This window comes from Motacilla alba, unplaced genomic scaffold (genome assembly GCF_015832195.1).
Source record: "Motacilla alba alba isolate MOTALB_02 unplaced genomic scaffold, Motacilla_alba_V1.0_pri HiC_scaffold_28, whole genome shotgun sequence".
In the NCBI taxonomy this organism is placed as follows: domain Eukaryota; kingdom Metazoa; phylum Chordata; class Aves; order Passeriformes; family Motacillidae; genus Motacilla; species Motacilla alba.
Window position 1 is genome coordinate 1,138,462 of NW_024037374.1, and position 26,007 is coordinate 1,164,468.

General features: G+C 50.2%; 1 pseudogene; it reads right to left on the reverse strand.

The window, feature by feature from the left end:
- Nucleotides 1-26,007, reverse strand: part of LOC119696322 — a 2,199,709-nt pseudogene that overhangs the window by 260,212 nt on the left and 1,913,490 nt on the right.

The window sequence follows — 26,007 nt, forward strand, 5'->3', positions numbered from 1 at the left end:
GGTGGATGTTCAAAGGAAATGTTCCTTCCACCCACCATGCCACCAGTGCTACGTGGAGCAAGTGGATTGCTCTTATCACACACAGCGTGCCTGAATGGGTAAACTGAATTGCTCTGGGATTTTCAAGGTAATTACAAATTTCACCCGAAGGTGCAAATTTTGGTTTCACAGATGAAGAACAAGAACCAGTGACACGGCTGAAAAAGCTCCTCCATATAACCAACTGCCCCCAGAGGAAACACACTACACTCTTTTCACTGATGGTTCCTGTCGCATCGTAGGAATGAATCGGAATTGGAAAGGAGCTGTAAGGAGCCCCACACAAAAGGTTGCACAAGCTACTGAAGGAGAAGGTGGATCGAGCCAACTTACGGAACTCAAAACTGTTCACCTGGCCCTGGACATTGCCGAAAGAGAGAAATGGCCAAAGCTCTACCTCTACACTGACTCATGGATGGTAGCCAATGCTCTGTGGGGATGGCTGGAGAGGTGGAAAGAGCCAAATTGGCAGCGTAGAGGAAAAACAATTTGGGCTGCTGAAGAGTGGAAAGACATCGCTACCAGGGTATGGAGGCTACCAGTGAAAGTCCACTATGTAGATGCCCATGTCCCCAAGAGTCAGGCTAATGAGGAGCACCAAAACAATGAGCAGGTAGATCAGGCAGCAAAAATAGGGGTGTCGAAGACAGACTTCGATTGGCAACATAAGGGGGAATAGTTCCTAGGTCGATGGGCCCATGATGCCTCAGGCCATCAGGGTAGAGATGCCACCTATTAGTGGGCACAGGACCGAGGGGTGGATTTAAGCATGGACAGTATTTCTCAGGTTATCCATGACTGTGAGACATGTGCTGCCATCAAGCAGGCCAAGCGAGTGAAGCCCCTATGGTATGGTGGGCGGTGGTCCAAGTACAAATATGGGGAGTCCTGGCAGATTGACTGCATCACACTGCCCCAGACACACCAAGGCAAGTGCTACGTGCTGACCACGGTGGAAGCCACCACAGGATGGTTGGAGACCTACCCTGTGCCTCACGCCACTGCCCAGAACACCATCCTGGGCCTGGAAAAGCAAATCCTGTAGAGACATGGCACCCCTGAGAGAATTAAATCGCACAACGGGACCCATTTCAAGAACAGCCTTATCAAAACCTGGGCCAGGGAACATGGCATTGAATGGATATATCATATCCCTTATCATGCACTAGCTGCCAGGAAAGTAGAATGGTGCAATGGACTGTGTAAGACTACCCTGAAGGCACTTGGCGGGGGAACTTTATAAATTGGGAAATGAACTAAGCCAAAGCCACCTGGATGGTCAACACCCCAGGGTCCATCAATCGAGCTGGTCCTGCCCAGTCTGAACCCTTGCACACAGTGGATGGAGATAAAATCCCTGTGGTACATATGAAGGATATTTCAGGGAAGACTGTTTGGATTAATCCCACCTCAGGCAAAGACAAACCCACCTGTGGGATTGTTTTTGCTCAAGGACCTGGGTACACTTGGAGGGTAATGCAGAAAGGTGGAGAAAGCTCTTGTGTACCACTGGGAAACCTGGTCTTAAGTGAGAGCTGTGTGTAAGGTTTCATTGTGAGGCAGATGGAAATAGAATAAGGGGTAGATCATGTCCTGGATTGCCAAGCAAACTGTATTCCATTTGCCATCTGTATGCCAGTTGTCTTCTGTTAAGTGAGCAGTTTTCCTTATCTCTTCCACAACCATCCTCCATCTACTGATAACAGGCTATTGAATGTCACTGCATGGCTGATAAGAACTATAGCATCCCATTGTGAGATGCTCTGCCCAGGGGAGGAGCCAAGCATTCCTACCCAGATATAATCTGGAGGTTCTGGAACACCAGCACGGCTTTTCTCCACTGGATTTCCCAGAGGAACAGAAGCTGCCCCTTCTTCCACTGGATTGTCAGAGGAAGACTACACCCTTTTCTGCAGGATCCCTGCTCCAACAGAACCACACCTGACACTCCAGGAAGACTACAGCCACAATTCCAATTGGACTGCTACCAACACCCTGACCAACAGGGTGTCAGGTTGTGTTCTGACTCAGTATTCTTTTAATTGACCGCATAGTTTATTTTATCCTTTCATTTCCTTCCCTAATAAAGAACTGTTATTTTCTGCTCCCATGTTTTTTGCCTGACAGCCTGAGAGCTCCTTAATTTGAAATTTAGAGCAATTCGGAGGGGGTGGGGGGTTTCACATTCTCCATTTCAGGGGACGCTCCTGCCTTTCTTAGCAGACACCTGTCTTTCCAAACCAAGACAATGTTAAAGGACATCAAAAATGGGCGACTCAGGAGGAGCAAAGGAACAGTTTAGCCAATTAAGAAGCTAAAAATGCAACTGAATCAGAGACAGGAAAACTAATCATAGTATTAAGCCTCATGAGAGAAATGCAAGAAGTCCCTGTATTCAGTGGGACAGAAGAGGAAAAACTCCTCAAAATAGGAGCCAAGAAAGATATTGAAGGGAAGTGCAGATTAGCAGATGGGAAGCAAGTGTTGAATAAACCCCTGGCCAAGAAAATGCTGGAAGGCATACATGAACAACACACTGGGATACTCAAGCACAAAGTGATCAATTTCTAAAGGACTGGGGATGCATACGAATTTTCAGAATAGCGAAGCAAGTAAATTAATGGTGTGTGATATGTCAACAAGTGAATAAGAAAACCATGAGGAAAACACCCAGAGGAGGGTGAGAACAAGCCTTCAGGCCCTTTCAAAACATCCAAGTAGACTTTACTGAGCTTCCCCAGGTACAACAGCGGAAGTTTTTGCTAGTGATAGTAGATCACTTGACTCATTGGATAGAGGTGGTACCCACTGTGAAAGCCAATGCCAATGTTGTGAGTAAAACACTTCCAGAATCAATCATTCCCCAATATGGGATGGCAAACAGGATTGATTCAGACCAGGGAACTCATTTCACATCAGAGATATTGCAGGAGGTTGTTCAGCCCCTGGGAATGAAATGGGAGTTACACACTCCATGGCATCCACAGAGTTCTGGTCAGGTTGAGAGAATGAATCAAACTCTGAAAAGAGCTGTAGTTATGCTAATGATTGAAACCCGAATGTCATGGATCAAATGTCTCCCTTTAGCCCTATTAGGAATTAGAACCCAACCGCAGTCAGATCTGGGGGTCTCACCCTATGGAATGATGTTTGGGTTACCCTTCCTGACCTCACCCCAGAAGGTTGCCCCCTACGAAGAAGGGGAAACCAATGCCAAGAAATATGTTCTGTCTAGAGCACAAACCTTAGAAGGGCTAAGGCATAAAGGGGAAATTCCTCAAACTACCACCCTGGATTTCAGAATCCATAATATTAATCCTGGGGATTGGGGGATGATTAAGTCATGGAGAGATCAGCCTCTAACTCCTCAGTGGGAAGATCCCTTTCAGGTACTGCTCACCACCGAATTGGCCGTGTGAACTGCAGAGCAGGGATGGACTCATGGCAACAGAGTCAAAGGCCCACTAGAAGAACCCAAAGAGTGGACTGTAACATCCAGGCTGGGTGAAACGAGATTGACTCTCAAGCAGAGACTGAAAGACAACCAGAAAAACACCAAGACGCCCAAAAAGTAGAGTCAGGCTTCCACCAACCAGCTGGAGAACTGTCTTCCTGTCTTAATGGGTGAGAATTACCAGCATCTGGTGAGGGGAAGCACACAAGGGACTGTGAAAGGTAATGGCACAGCTTCTTTAGGAAAATAAGACAAAGGAATAGAGGGCAAGACCAGGTTGGCCCCTTTGATTGCTACCAAGAAGACTCCATAGCCCTGCTGCAGGTAGCAGTCCCGCAGGCATGGTAAGGTCAGGACAAAAGGCGAGAACAGACCTCTATCATTCCTCAGTTGTCTTTTAATTCAACAGCGACTAGAGGCCAATTAGACTGAGTTTGCCTTTGTACTCACCCCTAAGATACACTGACTATGGGCAGCAGCCACACAGGCACGGTAGATGGCGGTTAAAGCCATACCAGACCTCTGTGATGCCCTTTTGTCCATTCCAAATAAGTGTGTCTAAGGAAAAACTGAGATTTTTTTCTCCTGTTCCCACTGTCTTTGCCCATGTCAACTGATGCTGGTATGACTCATTCAAGAGAGAGAGAAAATCTTTGACCTAATTGTTTGAGCAAAATGACTTCTAGAAAAAGAAAAGGGGGGTTTGTTATAGATGAGTAATCCTATGGTTGACTCTCACAATTAAGGGTTAAGCATTAACTATATGTTAAGAGAAGTTTGTCGATGTATAATTATCTTTCCCCTCCCCCTTGCATTGTTATCACAGGATGGCCTCAGTAGTTGGGGCATTTGGGAGGGTGGGCTTGTTACTATGGCAGCACGTGACCTGCAATCAAGCTGTAAGAAAGTGATCTCGCACTCACTGGACAGCGAAGAAGGAGTTGATTGAAAAGACTTTGAGAGGTACTGGAGGTATAAAAGACAGAGCATCTATTTTGTAGATAAACATATGGTGCCTAAATCCTTTGCTCCTGGCACTGTGTTCTTTTCTTTATTCAGTTTTTCTGTTGTATTTTGATAAGGTCTTAATAAACCATTTAAATTTTTGAAAGTAAAATTTTTTTCTCACATGAGGTTGGGGAATGTGAGGCAAGGCTGTCTACATCGGGTCAGCTCCAAGGTACAACTTCTCTGACCTGTCCAGACCTCCTTACGAGCAGCCCCACATCAATATCAATCACAGAATGCTGCAATCAGCTCTTCACAAAAGAGAACAGTGATAAAATGTGCTCTAAAATAGGATTACATATTTCTTAGAACCTCATTGAAATGTTTCTTCATAACTGTAAAAGGAAAACCTTCCTGATGAACTGCACTGGAGCAGAGGGAAATCAAGGCAGAGCCATGAACTGTCAGGACTTGCTTGATCCAAATGAGCCCTGTGGTGCATTTGGAGCTGAGCCCTGGAACCTCAGGGCCTGAGAGGAGATTGCACAAACCTTGCCACAAGTCACATTCACAAGAAAACCCCAAAGTGTCTCAAAGCATTGATGGGTGCCACTGAGGTCCATCCCCAACACAGGCTCCTCATGGACTCCTTGAAGAAGTGAACTGGAGGCCAGGATGGCACAAAAAAAAACCTCTCAGAGATGTGGTGTGGAAAGGAAACCCAAAGTACCTTAAAAACCTTGAGTATCTCAAAGCATTAATGAGCCTGACAGAGTGCCAGTACAAAGCTCTCAAGGGACTCATTAAAGCAGATAATTGGGGCCATGATTGCACAAACCTCTCACAGAGTCTGTACCAAAAGGGCAATACCAAGTACCTTAAAAAAACAGAAGTACCTTGAAGCATTAATGAGCCCCACTGAGTGTCATTACTGATAAAGGCTCTCAAGGGATTTAATAAAGCAGATAATTGGAGGCTGTGACTGCACAATCACTCTCATCGAGTCTGCATCAAAAGGGAAACACCAAGTAGCTAAAAAGCAGAAGTACTCTGAAGTATTAATGAGTCCCACTGAATGTTGCAACTGACAAAGCCTCTCCAGGGACTAATTACAGCAGATCATTGGAGGCCATCATTGCACAAACCTCTCAGAGACTCCAAGGCAAAAGCCAAACCCAAAGTCCTTTGAAAAACCCTGCAGTCCCTGGGAGCATGAAGGAACCCCCAGGGCCATTCCTGGGCAAGGCTCCCCAGGGACTCCTTCCAGCAGATCCTTGAGGCCACTGGCATGTGGGCTAGGGGTGGATGCTGAGGGCAGGACAAGGGGCTGCCAGTGGCCAGCCTGGCTGGGGCTGTGCCAGGAAGCCCCAGTGCCTCAGGACAAGGTGTCTCCTGCCAGCCCTTGGTGGCACAGAGCCTGCTGTGCCCCAGGGCACCAAGCCTTGGCTTCTCTTTGTCCCCAGCTGTCATCACTACCTGCAGTTCTCTGCTCTGCCTGGGGTCTGGGGACACTTTCTCAGTCGTGGCCCTCCCTGGGACCCATTAAAAGTGCAAGAAACTTTGGAGTGTGATTCTGACTTGGAGCTCTGGAGAGGTTTCTTCAGCTGCCTCTCAGGGACTGATGTTCAGGGCCTGAGCACAAAGCCCCAGAGGCTCATTAAAGTCCTTGTGCTGTGGCTGTGCTGCTGAGCTGGGCCGGGCTCCTGGCACAGAGGCAGCTGCTGGTAACCAAGAAGAGCTTGAAAAGCACATTTCTCTTGCTGAGCAGCTCTTCTGCCAGCCCAGCAGGGCTGGGGCACTGCCTGCAGCCAGCCCGGGCACAGCACAGAGGCACAGAGAGCTTCAATCAGTCAGGGCTGGGAAGGTGCTGAGAAGTGCCTGGGGCACAATCCCTGCCAGCCCTTGGCACAGGAACCTCTGGCTGCAGGACAATGCAGCTGCAGCTCCTGCAGTGCTCGCCTAAAGCTGGAACATCCCAATGCCTACAGACCCTGTGAGTACATTCTCTGATTGTCTCTTGTGCAGAGCAGCCAGGGGTGCCCAGGGCTTTCGTGCAGAGCAGGCTCCTGCAGCCCAGGGCGCTGTGCTGGGGCAGGGACTCTGCTGCCTGCCAGGGACAGCTCTCAGCCAGCCCTGGGAGCTGCTCTCATCACTGGGGGGGCAAGATGTGGGTGGAAGAAGACAGCTGGTAAGGCTTAGAAGTGTTCTCCTTGTGTGGTGAGGATGTTACATTGTTCATGACTGCTCCCAGCAGGACATTTTAACTCCAGTACATTTCCAAGTAGATTATACACTGAGCACAGTGAGGCACTGGGCGCATAAAAAGGAATATTTTGCTTTTTTAATATACTGCTCGGGGTTGCCTGGATAGGAATTGCACATATATATTCACCTCTCAGTTCAGGTGGAGAAAAAAACAAACAACTTTGCTCTCAGATATTACTAAACCAAGCAGTGACAGATATCAGCACAGGTCCCCATAGAGGCAGCATCAGTGTCGCTTTTCCAACCTCCTCAGGGTTGTTCTAAGGTTGCCATCAGAGCCTGCAGAGCCAGAGCTGCCCCTGGGCAGTGCCTGAGCTGGGAGGGGTCTGCAGGGCAGAGCTGAGCCCCCAGGGCGGGACTGGGCTCTGGCAGCACTGGCAGGGCCCAGCCCTGGCCACAGGGAAGCAGCTGCTGGCAGGGAGGGACAGCTCCAGGCAGCAGAGCCGTGGGCAGGCAGTGGGGGGAAAGTGCCTGAGGCTGTGCTGGGATATTTGAAGTCCTCTCCAAACCCAACTATTCCATGATTACTTTTTTTAGAGATCCCCTTTGCAAGGCACCGCAAATGTCCAACAGCAGCTCCATCAGCCACTTCCTCCTGCTGGCATTGGCAGACACGCGGCAGCTGCAGCTGCTGCACTTCTGCCTCTTGCTGGGCATCTCCCTGGCTGCCCTCCTGGGCAACGGCCTCATCATCAGCGCCGTAGCCTGCGGCCAGCACCTGCACACGCCCATGTTCTTCTTCCTGCTCAACCTGGCCCTCACTGACCTGGGCTCCATCTGCACCACTGTGCCCAAAGCCATGCACAATTCCCTCTGGGACACCAGGAACATCTCCTACACAGGATGTGCTGCACAGGTATTTCTGACTGTATTTTTTATCTCAGCAGAGTTTTCCCTCTTGACCATCATGTGCTACGACCGCTACGTGTCCATCTGCAAACCCCTGCACTACGGGACCCTCCTGGGCAGCAGAGCTTGTGCCCACATGGCAGCAGCTGCCTGGGCCACTGCCTTTCTCTATTCACTGCTTCACACGGCCAATACATTTTCCCTGCCCCTGTGCCATGGCAATGTCCTGGGCCAGTTCTTCTGTGAAATCCCACAGATCCTCAAGCTCTCTTGCTCCAAGTCCTACCTCAGGGAACTTGGGCTCATAGTGTTCTCCATCTGTTTATGTTTTGGTTGTTTTGTGTTCATAGTTTTCTCCTATGTGCAGATCTTCAGGGCTGTGCTGAGGATCCCCTCTGAGCAGGGACGGCACAAAGCCTTTTCCACCTGCCTCCCTCACCTGGCTGTGGTCTCTCTGTTCCTCAGCACTGTCATGTTTGCCTACCTGAAGCCCCCCTCCCTCTCGTCCCCCTCCCTGGATCTGGCCCTGGTCAGTTCTGTACTCCGTGGTGCCTCCAGCCCTGAACCCCCTCATCTACAGCCTGAGGAACCAGGAGCTCAAGGATGCAGTGTGGAGACTGATGACTGGATGCTTTCAGAAACATTAAACTGCTGACCAATTTCTGCCAATCACTTCTAATAAAAGTATTCTTTAATACTTCTTGTTGGTTTCAATTTGGAGCTGATTTTTCTTTGGTTTTTTTTTTTTTTCATATTGTCCACAAAAAATGTCATTGTTTGTGCCATTTCTCATTTTGTTTCTCTCCACCTTTCCTGTGGCCACAGAACTTGTCAATGAATGGCTGTACTCTTGCAGGCTTTACAGGAACTAAAGGATCTCCTAGCAGAGTTTTCTGCAGAGATGCCCTTTGGTTGCCTCCTCTGGAGCTGCAGCAGCAATGTCTGTGTGCAGAGCTGGGGGCAGATCAGTGCTGGCCCAGCAGCTGTGCCCAGCAGCAGCAGCAGCACTTGGTGTTGCCAGTGCTGCTGCCGTGGCCCTGCCCCGCTGCCCTGGTGGCCCTGGTGTTGCTGTAGGGCCTGAGTGCTCTCGGGGCCGGGCACAGTGCTGGGGGTGGCAGTGCCGGGGCTGCAGCAGGGACAGGCCATGGGCACTGCTGGGGCAGCACTGACGCCTCAGGCCAGGGCCTGGGGGCTCCAGCCTCCTTGCCCAGGCTCTCTCAAGAACACACCCAGGCCAATGCTCAGCACAGAAAAGCCCCGTGAGCAGCCCCAGGCTGGCCGTGGGCAGGCTGGGGGCAAACAGCATGGCTGGTGCTCTGCCAGGGCCCTGGGGGAGACGGGAAGGAGCAGCAGAGCAGGGGCTGATCCATCCCCAGTGCGCTGGACAGCCCAGGGCAGCGTCCCAGAGCGTCCTCATGGAGCTGCCAACACCATCCCCCCTCTGGAGCCCTGGCCTCTCCCTCAGCTCACACAGGTGCCCCATCCTTGCAGGCACAGGCACGGCAGCACTGGCTCAGGAGCCCCTGTTTGCATTGCACACAGCAGGCGGGAGCACCCCCATGCTGCTGCTGTGGGGACATGAACCTGAGGGAGCACAAATGCCATCAGCCCCCGGGGCCAGCAAGGGCTGGGAGACAGCAGGGAAAGCACTCAGCTTTGTGCTGGCCTCTGCAGTCAGCCAGAAAGTTTGTTGCCATCAGCTGGGAGTTTCCTGTCCCACTGCAGATGCTGTTGCTCAGAGCCAGGGCTGCCTGGCAGCCACCCCCAAACTGCCCTGAGCATTTCCTGGGCTTCACCTTTGATTTCTTTACTCTTCCCTTGCCCAGATTTCTTCTTCTTTCCCAGCCCTGTTCCCTGCCCTGCAAACAGCCCATCCCTGTTTGCCCTTTCCTCTCTGGCCCCACTCCCCATTGCAGTTCCTGACTTGGCACCATGGGAACGGCCCTTGGGGAGCAGGATCATCCTCCAAGTGCTGCAGCAATTGTCTGCAGGCTCCTGCAGTGCCCCGTGCTGCTCCCTTGCCAGAGGCAGCCCAGGCCAGGGGGCCCATCTGGGCTGCTGTGTCTGCCTGTGGGGCTCCCTGTTCTGGGCAGTGAGGAGGAGCTGCAGAGGCTCTGCAGGACTGACAGGATGGGCTTTGGGGCTGCCAGGAGAAGCTGAGGCACCTGGGCTGCTGGAGCTTCTGAAGAGGAGGCCCTGGGCTCATCCTGCCACTGCTCCAAGGGTGGTTTCAGAGAATCTCAGAATCAGCAAGTTTGGAAAAGTCCTTGGAGATCATCAAGTCCAACCTTACCTTTTCTAAGCCTCTTCTTCTCCAGGATAAACAACCCCAGCTCTTTCAGCCACTCCTCACAAGACCTGTGTTCCAGATGCCTCCCCAGCCTTGTTGCCCTTTTCTGGACATGCTCCATCCCTTCCATGTCTGTCCTAAATTGGGGGGCCAGAACTGGACACAGCACTCGAGGTGCTGCCCAAGCAGTGCCCAGCACAGGGCAAGAATCACTGCCCTGCTCCTGCTGGCCACACCATTCCTGATCCAGGCCAGGAGCCATTGGCCTTCTTGGCCACCTGGGCACACTGCTGCCTCATGTCCAGCCTGCTGTCCAGCAGTCCCTGCAGGTCCCTTTCTGCCTGGCTGCTCTCCAGCCACTCTGTCCCCAGCCTGTTGTGCTGCAGGGGTTGTTGTGGCCAAAGTGCAGGACCCGGCACTTGGAACTGTTAAACGTCACCTTGTTGGATTTGGGCCCTGGATCCAGCCTGTCCAGGGCCCTGTGCAGAGCCCTCCAACCCTCTAGCAGATCAACACTCCCAGACAACTTGGTGTCACCAGGGTTCCATGAGGCCCCAGAGTGTCCCAATGGTCTCCATGATTCCATGAGGCCTCCCAGTGTCACAATGTCCCTTTGGTTCCATGGGACTCCTTCATGTCACAAAGTCCCTCGGATCCTTGAGGCCCCACAATGTCATCATGGAACTGTGGTCCCCAAGGCCCTGCCGTGTCACAGTGGATTCTTGGTTCCATGAGGTCTGGCAGTGCAGCAATTCTCTCCCAGGTTCCACAGTGTCACAATGATCTCTTGGTCCCAAGGGCCACCACGGTGTCAAACATGTTTCCTTCATTCCAGGAGTCCCTGAGGAGCAGCACTGGCCCCTTGATTCCATGGGCCCCTGCAGTGTCACCATGGCCCCATCGTGACACCAGGTCCTGCTCTGTCACAATGCTCTGCATGGTTCCACAAGGCCCTGCAGGGTCACAGTGGCCTCTTGGCTCCATGAGGCCTCCGAGTGCCACCATGAATTCCTTGGTGCTGCAGTGTCACAGTGGAGCCCTGGTGACACAAGATCCTGCAGTGTCCCCAGGGTCCCTTGGTTCCATGGGACACCACAGTGTCACAATTGTTCCCTCGGTTCCCAGAGCCCTTGCAAGGGAGCCATGGCCCCTTGATTCCATTGTCCCCAGGCTCTCCCAAGGGTCTCCTTTGTTCTGCAGGCCTTGTGGGGCAGGGCCAGCACCTGTGCAAAGCATTGAAAACAGGCAAGTGGCCCAGAGAGGAGGCTGCTCTGTGCCCTTGGTGGCATGGACAGAGCAGGGAGGGGGCCCAGGATATTTGTCCCTGCCAGCCTCTGTCCCCAGGCCTTGGCAGCCCTGGCTGCTGAGCCCAGCTTTCCCCTGGGCTGAGTTTGGCTGTGGCCCAGCTCCATCCTCCTGCGGGGCTCAGGGCCTGTTCCTGGCCGTGGCCAGCCCTGGCTGCCTCTCTGCTGGCCCAGAGGCTGGCAGAGCCCGGGGCAGGGCTGTCTGTGCAGCCCCACAGGTGCCAGGGGCTCTGCAGGAGCTGGCAGAGGCTGCCCAGCAGAAAAGCCATGGGGCACAGAGAGATCCAATCCCAGCTGGGCACCCCAAGGCACAAGTGGCACTGCCTGTTCATGGGCACACAACTGATATCTGCCTGGAATGGGGCACAGGTGTTAATACTTGAACATGTCGTATTATAAAAGCACATCTCCATCAACCAGATTATTAGAATACTTTTTAACAATTGCAAAATTTCCCCTCTAGGAACAGAAATTTCCTGGAAATACTGATTGCAGGACAAGAAATACTGCAATCATGTGACTTGTGTTTGCAAAGAGCAAATCTGGGCAGAATCGGGGCAGGGAAGGTTTGGGGAGACCTTGGGATCTGTGCTGGGAACAGAAGGTGTTTTCCATTGCTCTGAGACTGTCTGCTGTGGAAGGGGGATTTAATATGCAGCAGAGGAATGACTTTTGCATTTGATGGAGCTGTGCCTTGCCTTGGCTTTGTTGGCTGACAAGAAATGAACATCCCTCTGTGTCTCGGGCAGCTCCTTCTGCAAGGAAAGCAGGTGGGAGTTGGAGCCAAGGAGCTGAAAGCTGCAGCTGCAGCCTGGGCTGGAGGGAGCTCAGATTTGCACAAGGCTGCTCTGAGTGCCAGGCCTTGGCTGGGGGAAATGGTGGGGTGGGGGTAGGGACAGAGTCTGATTGATTGTCAGACAATAATATTTCAATTCAAACTGCATGAGGAGGTATTTGGACTCAATGTCAATTGGAGATTGCACATATCAATGTATTACCAGGAAACAAAACCTAAACAGGAGCAAAAAAAAATTTCCTCACTATCTTTGTAAGTATAATATATTCAGTTTGAATACACTGCTGGAATCTGTCTAATAACCACAAAAAAATTTGGAAAGTGAAATCAATTTATTCCCAGAGGCTTGGCCTGTTCAGGTGTTTGGATGTTCATGAGCCCTGGGACACTGAATTCCTGCACTGAAGAGCTGCAGGCTGAACAAGCCTCTGCAGCAGTACAATTCAGCAGCAGCCTCCAAGTTGCTGAGGATGTCAGCAGCCCCCACTGAGGCCATCCCTGGCCAGAGCCCGTGGGGGAATGGGCAGACAAGGAGAACGTCCCTGGGGCTGGGGCAGCACAACTCAGAGGCACCAGGGGCTCCAGCTGGGAAATGGAGTGTGGAATGGGGCTGGGAGAGCCCTGCCTGGGCTGTGCCAAGCAGGACACACAAGCCCTGACCCCCATCCACCAAACAACTTTCTGAAGGAGACATTTAAAAGGAATTACAATTCTGTGTGTATTCTGAGTTGGACTCCCTAGAGAAATAACACAAAGAGATTCTCAGGAGCTCAAAACAACCAAACAGCCTTTACTGGGAACATTGTAAAATCAGAGAACCTTTGGCAAAAGGTTTATTATGACACTGTAGTGGGTTTGGTTTGTTGATTTTACCTTTTTCTAATGTTGAGATTTCCTAATTAATGTATTGATGAGTGTGGTGGGTTTTAGTGTCGGTTAATTATTTATGTATTTTGTTGTGAGATAGGATTAGGAGAAAGGTAAAGTAGGTTTAAAATTTTAAAACGTTGGAAAGACAATTTTATTAAAAGTAACTAAAAGAAAAAAATGTAGTGAGAATAATAAACTCTTTAGGACACTTGTTTTTTCTTTGCAAATTATTTTTACTGACCATGTCAAAAAACTAAACTAAAAATTTCTAGTTAACTATTTTTAGATTAGTCTTTTTTAGTTTACTTTTGGAGACAAGTTTTTCTTGTTAAGGTTATGGAGATTTTTTTACCAGAGGAAAAATTAGGTTTTTTGTGGTTCTTAATTTTGTCATGGATAACAGTTTTCTGGGGAACTTTGCTATTGTGAAGTTGTTTTTATTGCTACAAGCTTTTTTTCAGCTTGTTGATGGGCCATGTTGACTTATGGGGTATTGATTTAAAGATGAGTTGTTTAACGGTAAAATTTTTATTATTTACTTCTAAAATTATTTTTATCTCTGGGAATAGAGACCTTCTCTTGGGGTAACTGGAATACTTTTTTTCCTATTTAAACATTTAGATGAAACTACAGTTATTTTTTTTCTGTTATTTTGGGGTGTTTTTTGATAATAATTTGAATATTTTTTAGGTTTTTTTAGTTTTATGTGTTATAATGAAAAAGAATTTTTTCTTTATAATTTATAGGAGGATTTTAGTTTTAAGAGTAAGGTATTTTTTCTCCTTTTTTTTTATTTGGGATTTATATTCTTCTTTGCTGATTTTGATGGGTTTATGTTGTTTTTTAATATGCTTGTATTTTGTTTTTCTTCCCTCAGGGGAGGATTGAAGAACTGAAAGGGTTAACACCTGACCCGCCAGTAACTTGTGGTGGAAGCTGTGGTTGGGTTGTGTTAGGATTGGTTTTAATTTCAGTTGTAGGGTTATGTTGTATGGGATGTAGGTTGTAGGGGTTTTGTTTTGAGTTGTGTTGGGGGGAGGTGACTTGATGGTAAGATTTGAATAGCTGTGGCTAGCTTTGTTCTGGTTGGGGTTTTGTAGCCTCTTTTGTTTTCCTGTTTGGTCGTTGTTGGGGTTTGGTTTGGTTAGAATGGGGCCGATGGGAGGGGGGCAGCCTGGGCAGGGGGGAAGGGGCTCAGCCCAAGGCAGGGTTGCTTGGTTTGGTTTCGTTCGGTTGAGATGGGGGCCAGGGCCCGCAACTTCTTTGTTGACTAGGGAAACAAAGAGGAGGTTCCTGGGTTTTTTCACCTTTAACATCTGTGTTTCACAGAGGTGTGTTCAGCATCTCAGTGGTTTAACAGATTGTCAGTTACACAACAAGTTTTGTATCACTTTTTAAAATTCTTCTCATGTCAAACTTTGACAGACATTCAATCAACAAAAAACACTTCTCAAAGCATTGACTTGGCTCATTCAACTTCACAAACTCTAAGCCTGTTCAATGTAATGTTAATCAAAATTTACAGGAGCACAGAAACAGAAGAAGACACAGAAAGAGAGAAAGACAAAAAAAAAACAAAACAAAAAAAAAAAAAAAAAGAGAAGCACACACATAGCTGCCAACTCCTGGATTTCAGAGGTGTTCAGATGGAAATTCCAGGAGGAGGTAGGGTCAAGATGTGTGCTTACCTTGTGCTCAGCCTTCAATACCCCTTGGTCTTCCTGGGCCCTTCCCCCAGGTGGACCTTGGGCTCATTTGGTCCCTCAGGAGCTGGGCTGGGGGCTGCAGAGGTGGCTGTGGAGCATTGCCTGTGCTGTGCCAGGGCCTGGCAGACACTGCTGGGACTGGGATAGAGGCTCTGGGGGGATTTGGCTTCCAGGGCAGGGCATGGCTGGACCTGCCCCTTCCTCCCCTACACACAAAATGTTTTGAGCCAACAATCTCCTCCAGTCTGTCATAACTAGCAATGTTGGAAGTGGAATCCCAGTTTTGCCATGGGCGCCTGGACAAGGGTACTGGCCTCTTGTTGGGCCCCCTTCCTCCCCTGATGGGTGGAAACCTCTTTTAACAGTTCTGTGCCAGGACTGACAGACACACGGGACTGTTTTTGGTCTTCAGGTTGCTGTTTATTGTTATCTTATGAGAAGTTTGGCATGCCCTCTGCACCAGACTTAGCACACAAGAAAGTACAGCAGAAATGATCACAGGATGTACAGTTTCAAGGTCTTTTAAAGCTGTTTTCTCCAATTAACACTGAAAATGCACTTCATTTCTACCTTTCTACCAATAACTAATCCTTTGTCTGTCCACGTAACCTCTGCCCTGTGGGTTCCCATAACCAATCACCCTGTGCCACCAACACTGCAGTAAATCAAGTAGATGAAGAAGAAGAAGAAGCAGCCAAGACAACACCCCAGATCCTCCATCTTGTCTCCTATCTACCTCTACACTAAAATCCCAAAACTCTAAATTTCTTACCCTGTGACAAACTGCACTATTCTCTATTATCTATTTCACCCACTTGTAGACTCCAATCCATCCCAAAGTCCTGGAAGCTCTCTCCATGGGCAAAGATTAAGAGCAGTGCTTCCCTGGGGGTCAGGATGCCTCAGAGCAGGCAGAGAAATATTCCCTGTGCCCTGGGTTCCACCAGCCCATCCACTAAAAGACTCTCTCAATGAGACATTTCAAAGGAATTACAATGATTTTTGTACTCTGAGTTGGACTCACTGGAGAAATAACAACAGGAGATTCTCAGCTGTTCAAAACAACAAAACAGACTTTACTGGGAACTTGAGAAAATCAGAGAAATTTTAGGAAAAGGTTTAAATGACATTCAATCAACAAAGAACGCTTCTCAAAGCATTAACTTGGCCCATTCATCATCGCAAACTCTAAGCCTGTGTAAGTTTCAGTTACTCAAAATTTGCAAGAGAAGGGAATTAGAAGAAGACATAGAAAGAGAGAAAGACAAAAAAGATACAGAGAAGCACACACACAGCTGTCAACTCCTGGATTCCAGCAGTGTTCAGACAGAAATTCCAAGAGGAGGTAGGCTCAAGATGTGTGCTTGCCTCGCGGTCAGCTTTAAATACCCCTTGGTCTTCCTGGGCCCTTCCCCCATGTGTGACTTTGGGTCATGACCCAAGCGCCAGCCCCTTATTACACAAAAACTCTCAAACCTTTCTGTCTGTAGACTACCCTCAGGCAACTCCATGCAGCCTTCTGACTCCTTCTCTCTTCCTTCTGTGGGACCAGCTAACTCTTTCCTGTCCCTTGCACAACCACATGAGCCTGTCTCTCTCTCACACGACATCTCCCCTTTGCTGCCCCTCACACAACTGCTCAGCTCTTTTTCCCCACAGCACAGCCTGCAGACTGCAGTTGATTCTCAGCCAGCTAACCCACTCCTTTATAAACCCACTCTTTGGAAAACACATCCTATTAAGGGCAAGGCTTTTCCCACTCTTTGGGAATTAGTCCAGCTGCAATTCATCAGGAACAAGATAGCCTTCAGCACTATCTCTGTTCTCTTGACAATCTGTCCTCCCACACTCTGTGATTTCACAGGCAGCTCTGTGATGTCACAACCCACTCTGTCATGTCTCAGCCTTCTCTGTGACATCACACAGCTTCTCTGTGATGGCACAGAGCCCTTATCTACGATGGCAGAGTCTTCTCTGTGGCCTCACAGCCTGTTCTGTGATGTCACACAGCCATCCTGGGATGTCACAGCCCACTTGTGATGTCACAACCTGTTCTATGATCTCACACAACCAGCCAATGAATGTCCCAGCCTGCTCTGGGATGTCACATCCTGATGTCAAAACTCACTTAGCATGTCAAACAGCACCTCTGTGGGCTCACAGAACCACCCTGCAATGTCACAACACCTTCCGTGATGTAACACAGCCACCCTGTAATGTCACAGTACACTCTGTGACCTCACAGCTTGCTCTGTGATGTCAGACTGCCACACTGTGATGTCACAGCCTGCTCTGTGATGTCACATAGTAAACCAGTCATGTCATAGCCTACTGTGTGGTGTCACAACCTGGTCTGTGATGTCACACAAGCACAGAATCACAGAATCACAAGGCTGGAAGAGACTTTTAAGATCATCAAGTCCAACGCATGCCCTAACACCATTTCAACTAGACCATGGCACTCAGTACTATATCCAGTCTTTTTGTAAACACATCCAGGGATGGTGACTCCCCCACCTCCCAGGGCAGACAATTCCAGTACTTGATCACTTTTTCAGTAAGAGCTTTTTCCTAACATCTAATTGTGATAAATAGGTGTGATTCGTGCTGACAAATCTGAAACAGTAATCAACATTGAGACAGTAATTATTATTTGGCAATAACAAAATGGTTAAAAAGTGAAATGCCAGGAAGAAGGGAGGGGAGGGGTCCATCCCCCCCTTTCTCCTGCAGATGTTCAGGACAGGAAGGAGTAAGAGATAACTATTACTAAATTTATCTGAAAGAGAGGGAAAACTTGGGTGGAAATCAGGAACATGTTAATTGGATGAGATTTATTGCTTTAATGTTAGAACATGGCATTGGCTCATATAATGTTAGTTTTGGCTCATACTATACCAGCTTGGTGCGCATGTGTAATCCAAAGGGGAAATAAAGGACACCTGAGGAAGAGGAGAAGCCTTCCTCAGACCACCCCCAAAGAGTGTTGCGACCACATGAAATGGATGGTGGTGCATTCATGATGAAGGTGATGGTGAGGGTGGAAATATGAATGTGACAAATCAAAAATGGGAGGAGATGGTGATGGCACACAGCATAAAAAGGGGAACTGTAACTTGATGACCTTGTACGTGAGGTGGCAGGGGTCCCAAAGCCCTTGTACTCCGTACCCCACAGAAATTTTCTTATTTCTGCGTTATTATCAGAACCAGATTATTCCTCATTTTAACCAAATTATATTGTCAATATTTTGAGAGTATTCAATTTTATATATTCTAAACAACTTCATTAAAATTGCTGCTACTTTTAATTCTGTTTGATTTTTCATTTGTGATTGGATAATTAGGCAAACATAACACTGGGGTTAAAGGGCAGGGCAAGGCTGGACCTGCCCCTTCCTCCCTCACACATGAAATGTTTTGAGCCAGCAATCTGCTCCAGTCTCTCACAGTAGGCAATGTTGGAGGTGGAATCCCAATTGTGGCCATGGGCAGCTGGCTGAGAAGGACAGTTCTTTCCCATAGGAAGGAAAGCACGGAGCCCCAGTGTTTGGAAGGCAGGTGAGAGCCTCACTAGGCCAAGGCCAGCCAGACTTGTCAGCAATGGCAGATTTTGTCTGGGAGCAGTCTTTCCATTTAAAGAATTTTGGAGATGGAATCCCAATCTCACGCATGGGCGCCTGGAGAAGCAGGACTGTTCTTTCCCATAGGAAGGAAAGCATGGAGCCTTCCCCAGGGTTTTGGAGACATATGGGAAATGACCCTTGTGAAACCACTGCCAGCTAGATTTGTCCTGGCAATATTCCTATTGGAACAATCCTTGCATATAAAGAAATTTCAAGGTGAAATCCCAATTCTGACCATGGGTGCCTGGAGGAGAAGGAGAGTTCTTTTCCACAGGAAGGAAAGCATGGAGCCCCAGAAATTCAGCAGCAGATGAGAAGAGACCCTCAACATGGCAAGGTCAGCTGGACCAGTCAGGCATTCCAGGGGAGGCCAAAGCAGCCAGAGCTGTTCTGTGTGCCCTTGGTTTTATGGGGCCCCATAGTGTCACAACGGTGCCTTGATTAGAAGAAGACCTGCAGTGTCACCATGGACCCTTGGTTCAATGGGGTTCCACAGTGTCACAGTGGCCTCTAGGTTTCATAAGGCCCTGCAGTGTCACAATGGTCCCAATGATTCCATGGGGCCTTGCAGTGTCACAAAGGATCTTTTAACCCTGGGGGTTTGTAGTGTCACAGTGGTCTCCTTTGGCTCCACAGGGTCACAATAAACCACTGATTACAGCAGTGTCACCCTGGAGCTTTGGTTCCATGCAGCCCTGCTGTGCCACAAAGGCCTTCTGGTTTCACCAGGCCCCACAGTATCACAATGGTCCTCTTGGTTCTGTGGGGACCCCCAGGGTCACAATGGTCTCATGGGTTCCAGGGGGTCTCACAGTGTCACAATGGTCTCCATGATTCCATGAGTCCTCACAGTGGCTCAATGGTTTCCTGGGTTCCATGAGGCTGTGCAGTCTCTTAATGGTCTCTCTAGGGTTCCATGAGGCCTTGCAATGTCACAATGGACTTTTGCTCCATGGGATCTCACAGTGTCACAATGGCCCTGTGGTCCCATGACATCCCAAAGTACCATAATGATCCCCTTGGTTCCATAAGGCCCATCAATGTCACAGTGGTCTCCATGATTCCATGAGGCCTTGGAGTGTCACAATGGTCCCTTGGTCTTACAGGGCCCCACAGTGTCACAGTGCTCCCTTGGTTCCATGGCCCTCTGCTGCTGCATTCCCCCCTCCCCTTCTCAGGCCGCCCTGCCAGCTGAGAAATGCTCCTTGGGCCTCGGCCTTGGCCAGCAGCCCCTGGGCTCAGCTCCTCTGCAGCTCATCACAAACACTGGCTGCCCCAGGCCCTGCTGCTGCCCAAGGAGCTCCTGCTTTCTGTAGGAGCAGCCCTGGGAACTGCTTTTGTTCCCTCAGTGGCACAACATCCCTGTTCTCACACTGCCAAAGAAAGCTGCTGATGCCGAGTGCAGCCAGGATGAGCCATTGCTGGGACTGAAGCCCCTCTCTTGGGGCCCTACAAACAGCGCTCCAAAAGGAGCCCCTTGGAGCTCTCCTGGGCCAGCGACTCCCTCTGAGTGGGGCCTCTCCCAGCTGGGAACTCTCCCGTTTGCTGCACTCGGGGATCCCTGAACAGCGTTGGAGCCTGGGCCGATCCCCCCACTCCTCCAGACTCAACCCTTTGCCCCATGGGGAGATGCCAAAGCATCCACAGTGAGCATTTCCTGCCCGCAGGGGAATTTCTCACAGGTGCCTTGCACTGACTCTTGGTGTCTGTGTGCACACAGGAGTGCCTGTGCTGGAGAAATGTGGCAGAAATGCTGCTCTCTGAGGGGCTTGAGTGCCTTGGATAGCTGAGTCAGTCAGATATCCAGATATCAGTAAGTAAGGTTAAGTCATGAGGTCCAAGCCAAGTTAAATGCTCCTAAGAGTTGTTCTTTTCCTAAGTTGTTAATTTTAAGTTATTAGCTAAGTGAAATACTGTTAAGTGTTATTCCTCTGTTAAATGGCTAATTCATAGGTTTTAAGTTAGGTTAAATACTGTTAAGTGCTGTTCTTTTGCTAAATTGTGAAGTTGAAGCTATCACTTAAGGTTAACATGTAATTTAAGTCCTGCTATGTTTGAGCTCTGTTCAGCTTTTGGGCCGTATTTTCCTTTTATCTTTGCCCTCACTGTCCTTGTGTCACACACACACACACACAGGGACAGTTCTCGGCTCATTTCTGGTTTGATTGCCTGGATTTGGTTTGGTTTTGTTGTTGCTTTGTTTCCTTGCTGTGCCTGAAGTGTCCAGTCAGGAGCAGAGTGACTCTTGCCAAGGAACTTGGTGGTGCTGTCGCTGAATATTAAATCTGATTTTTGCTGATCCCTTGCCAAGGATTTTTTCAGCGCTCTCAAGCCCTTGTTCGTAAGAGGGTGAAGGAGCCATGGCCCAGGCTCTGGCCCTGGGGGACATGGGGATGCTGCCAAGGGGTCCCTGTCCCACCTTTCACAGCCCTGGCCCCCCGTCCCCGTGTCAGGCTCTGGGGTTTATCTCGTGGAACATCCTCTGGGGGAGGCTGCGGCATCCGGGGCGGGGGGACCTGGGGGGACAGGGGACCCCTCTGTGCACGAGCAGCATTGGACTGCTCTGGGGGGAACTGGGAGGGGGGCTGGACAGAGTAACCTCCCCAGTGACCTCACACAGCCACTGTGATGTCATAGAGCATCCTGTGATTTCACACTGCCTAATCAGTCACGTCACAGCCTAATCTGTGATGTCACATAATAATCTCTGTGATGTCACACAGCCCCCTATGATGTCACAGAGCCTCCCTGTGATGTCTGAGTGATGTCCCCGTGATGTCATACAGCTGCTCTGTGATGTCACAGAAGACTCGTGATGTCACAAAGTCACACTGTGATGTCACAGACTGTTCTGTGATGTCACAGCCTGCTCTATGATGTTACACAGCCACCCAGTGATGTCACAACCCATTCACTGATGTCACAGCCTATTCACTGATGTCACAGAGCCACTCTCTATGATGGCAGGATCTGCTCTATGGCCTCACACCCTACTCTATGATGTCACAGACATCTCTGTGATGTCACAACCCCCTCAGTGATTTCACAAAACCCTCTCTGTGATGTCATACTGTCACTCTCTAATGTCACAGCACATACTTTGACCTCACATCCTGCTCTATTATGTCACACAGTCATGCCATGATGTCACAGCCTGCTCTGTGATGTCACACAGTCCCCTCTGTGATGCTGTAGCTGCTCAGTGATCTCAAAAAAACAACTCTGTGATGTCATAGCCCAATCTGTGACCTCACACAGCCCACTCTGGGCTGTCACACAGCCCCTTGCTGACATCACAGCTGCTCTGTGCCTCTATGACACAGCCACAGAGGCGCTGCTGTGACACAGCCCCCTCTGGGACATGCCACAGCCCCTGGCAGTGCTGAGCCCCTGTGAGCTCTGTCTGTGCCCTGCTCGTGTCCCTGAGTTGCCCTGGCAGTGCCCCAGCCCTGCTGGGCTGTGCACAGGAGCTGCGCCTGGCCAGAGCTGCCTCTCTGCAGCGCTGCCCTTGCCAGGAGCTGCCTCTGGGCCAGGAGCCCGGCCCAGCTCAGCAGCACAGACACAGCACAAGGACTTTAATGACCCTCTGGGGCTTTGGTGCTCTTTGCATCAAATTCAGTCCCTCAGAAAGACCTCAAAAAACTTCTCAAAAGTCAAAAATATATTGAAACACAGACGTTTCTCATACATTAAATAGATCCTTCTGAAGGACAGGACTGAAAAAGTGTCCACAGGTTCCAGGCAGAGCAGAACACTGGAGGCAGTGTTGACAGGTAGGGACAAGCAAGGGAAAGGTGTCTCTGATGCTGAGCAAACATGTGCCTCTGTCCTTCAGGCTGTTGCCATCCCCCGGCTGTCCCACCTGGCTGGCCCCTTCCTTTGCTGACAGCTCTGTGTCTTGCTGCCTCTGCCTGCCCACACAAAGCCTTGGGCTGCTCCAGGCTCCTTCTGGGGCACATGCTGCACCACAGCCCTGCCCTTGTAGGGAAATTCCTTTCTCCTGGTGTCCTCTCTGGGCCTCCCCAGCTGCCCTTGGTGCCATTGTTCCCTTCTCATGCTTATATCCTCTATGAAGAAAAGCTCCAGCCTCTCTGAAACCACCCTTCAGTCCCTGCCAGGCTACTCCTGCTCTGTCCTCAGTCTCCACACCACTGAGCCCAGAGCCCTCAGCCTCTACCTGCTGCTCATGGGATGAGGCCTCCAAACCCCACACTGGGAGATTTTTGGTTCCTTTCCAAGATCTGTGAAAATGGGAAAATTGTGGTCAGAGTTATTTTTTCCTAAATCTTGCAGTGACAGAACAAGGGTCAGTATGTTTAAAATGAATGAGGGTAGATTTACATTTGTTGGAAGGAGGAAACATTTTACAAATATGAGAGTGGCACAGAACTAATGCAGCTTCTGCTGGGTTTCGGGGTGTCCCAGCGGGATGCAATGAATCCGGATAGCCCAGCCCTGCTCGTCACGGCTTGTCTGAGTTCCTAGGCAGGTCTCAGCCACAGGCTGCCTTAGCAAGGTTCAGTGAAATCACCTCTTCAGTGATTATCAGCTTATTGTGTGATTTCAGCCCTTAGCTTGCTAGGTGCCATGGGCAGGCAGATGCAGGGAGAGAGAGGAGAAGCGCCGTGTGAGGTTCCACAGGAAAGTCTTTATTAGGATCTTCTACGAAGGTTCTCAGGGACAGCTCTTCTAACAAGCTGGGCAAAAGTAGCCCTTTATAGAGGTTACAGGGGTTTTAGAAATTGTCCAATAGTAAGGGTCAACGGAAAGTGACCCATAGTCTTACAGAGAGATAAGCAAGGGTCCAAAGGCGGGAGAGAGTGGCTTCTAAGGTCCAGTCATCAGGACTCGGCATTTCCTACCTTAGGCTGCTGAACGCCAGGGAGCCCTTGCAGGCCCTGGGCCTGCTACACAGGAGGACGTGGAGACCACCAGCCAGGTGTCTTCCCAACAAGGAGCACAGGGAATGTGGGTAATCAGGGCTCTTCCCAACATGGGTCCTCCTGTGGGGATGAAGTTGGGGCAGTGCACAAAGCTCTTCCTGCAGCTGGGGCATTTGCAGGGCTTCTCTTACCAGTGCCTCCGTTGGTGTCTGATCAAAGTAGAGCTCTGGGTGAAACTCGTCCCACACTGGGGACACTTGTAGGGCCTCTCCCCAGTGTGGATGCACCGGTGCCTGACGAGACTGAAGTTTTGCTTGAAGCCCTTCCCGCAGTCGGGGCAGCGGAAGGGCTTCTCCTCTGTGTGAATCAGCTGGTGCTGGAGGAGACTGGAGCTGGTCTGAAACCTCTTCTGACACTCGGGACACTCGTAGGGCCTCTCCCCAGTGTGGATCATTTGGTGAATGATCAGGTGGGACCTCCAGCTGAAGCTCATCCCACATTCCCCACACGTGTATGGCTTTTCCCCAGTGTGGATCCTCTGGTGGCGGATCACATCGGAGCTGCAGCTGAAGCTCATCCCACATTCCCCACACTCGTAGGGCATCTCCCCGGTGTGGATGCGCCGGTGCCACAACTCAGGTGGGAGTTGTGCTTGAAGCCCATCCTGCAGTCGGGGCAGCGGAAGGGCTTCTCCTCGGTGTGAATCCGCTGGTGCTGGAGGAGAAGGGAGCTGATCCAAAACCTCTTCCCACACTCAGGACACTCGTAGGGCCTCTCCTCAGAGTGGATGCGTTGGTGGATGATGAGTGCGGAGCTGCAGCTGAAGCCCTTCCCACATTCCCCACACTCGTAGGGCCATTCCCCAGTGTGGATCATCTGGTGGCGGATCAGGTCAGAGCTCTGCCTGAAGCTCTTCCCACACTCCAAGCACTTGTAGGGCTTCTCCCCATCATGAAGCTGCTCATGGACCACCAGCTCCAAGCTCTGGCTGAAGCTCTGTCCACCTTCCTGGCACAGGCTGGGTCTTTCCTCCTCAGAGCACCCTGGCCTGGGTATGCAGCCCCTCGTCCTGAGGGATCTCCGCGGCTTTTCTTCCGCATTGGATTCCTGTGCCCTGGAGTCGCTCAAAACGGCCTCTTCCAGGAGGTTTTGCTGTGGGGATTTGTCCTCCCTGGTCTCCATCCTCAGCTCCTTGTCTGGGGGAGGAAGGACAAGGAGAGGATGGGATTTGCCTCCATGCCACAGGGAAGGGGAAGGAGATGCCCCCAGGGCATCCCCAGCAGGACGGCATTGGCAGCAGGGTTGTCCTGCAGCCGGGGGCCATGCCGGGCTGGGAGATGGAGCAGGACAGAGGGGAAAAGGGGCACTGACTTCCTCCTCACCTGCCTGGGTGTCCTGGGACATCTTCCTCTTCCTCGCAGCCTCCTCCTCTATCCGGCCCATGTTTGGGAATGAGAAATCCTGGTCTGGGGAAAAACAAGGGGTGAGCACATTGAGTTTGACGGTGCCTCTGCCCAAGTCCATCTCTAAAAGTCACCGGCCATCTGGGCTCCATAAAAACCTCCCAAACACCAAGATTCAGTCCTGAAAATGCCTCCCAGGAGTTCTCCATCTCTGGTCTCTTCCCTTTTGGTGTTTGGGGGTTCCCCCCTGTCCCAGCTGCTGGGGGTCACACTTTTACTGGGGGTCCCCAATCTACTCAGTCTTCACCCTCCCCAGGTTGCTGGGAGTCCCAGGAATACGAAAAGTTCCCCCTTTTCCATCTCCCCACTTAGGGATGCTGGGGGTTTTGGGGTCCCGGGGTCCCTTCTCCCCTTATTGTCTGCTTTGGGGTGCAGGGGCTCCAAGGATTCCCCCCTGCCCCTCTCCAGGCTGTTGAGGGTCCCCCCTCTCTGGGCTCCCCGCTTTGGGCTCCTGGGGTGTCGGAACTCAGAATGTCCCACAGACATTCTCGGATGTTCCAGACCCAGGTCAAAAGCATCTGAGACCCTGGCATGCAGCCAGAAACCCCTGTGGCTTTGAATCTGACCCATGGAACAGTTTACCAACTTTGCAGGAAGAACAAGAAGTCACAAAAGTTTAGATATTGTAGTAGAAGTAGTCACGAAGTAAAGGGTAGGATTTCTGAGTGCTGTACAGGGGGGTTTTAAGCCTTGTACGCAGGGGTCCAAGTTTTGTACATGGGGGTCAGGAGTTCTAAGATGGAGGGACTTGGGTGTGCCCTGTCCTCTTTCTTTCTCCTTCCTAGCCTCCATGTCTTTGGTGGTGTTGGCACTCACAGATTGGTTTAGAGTAGAAAGTCACCATTCAATATAGATAGTAGGCATTGGAGAAAAAGCATAAACATGTAGTACGTAATATATGATATAAAAGATAGCACCAGCCCCCTGGGAGGGCAGAGTGCCTTTGTCTGAGCTGCTGAACGGGCCACAGCAGTTCAGGGAGAAGAATCTTGTAGATAACCAACAATAAACAACCTTGAGAACAGACAACAGAAGACTACTGAGTCTTTCTTCGAAGGCACGGGTTGGAGGAGGGACTTTTCCATCTTTCGGGGTCATCCCAATCCGGGGGTGAAACCCCACATCTGGCGTCCCTGGGTCGGCACGACTGAAGCAAAGATATAAAACCATCAGACGACCTCCAAACCCAATCTGGGAAGAAGGCACACTCCGAAGTTCCAGAGAGAGAGAGCAGAGAGCCCGAAACAAAAACATCACCAAGACAAAATCACCTCGAGAGCAGCCCGGAGAGGAAGAAAACCAGAGATGTACGTCTGGAATTCCTCGCCTGAAAAACTGCTGGACAGGGACCAGGACCATCTCCGGACCGACCTTGTGTTGATTCAGCTCTTGGTGAGAACAGTCAAAACTAAGAACATGGGGAAAGCATATTCCCAGGAACAACTCAGGGAGATTAATGGACATCTTTATCATTTAGCAACAGGGAAAGAAAACAAGGCCTTGAAACTTTTGGTT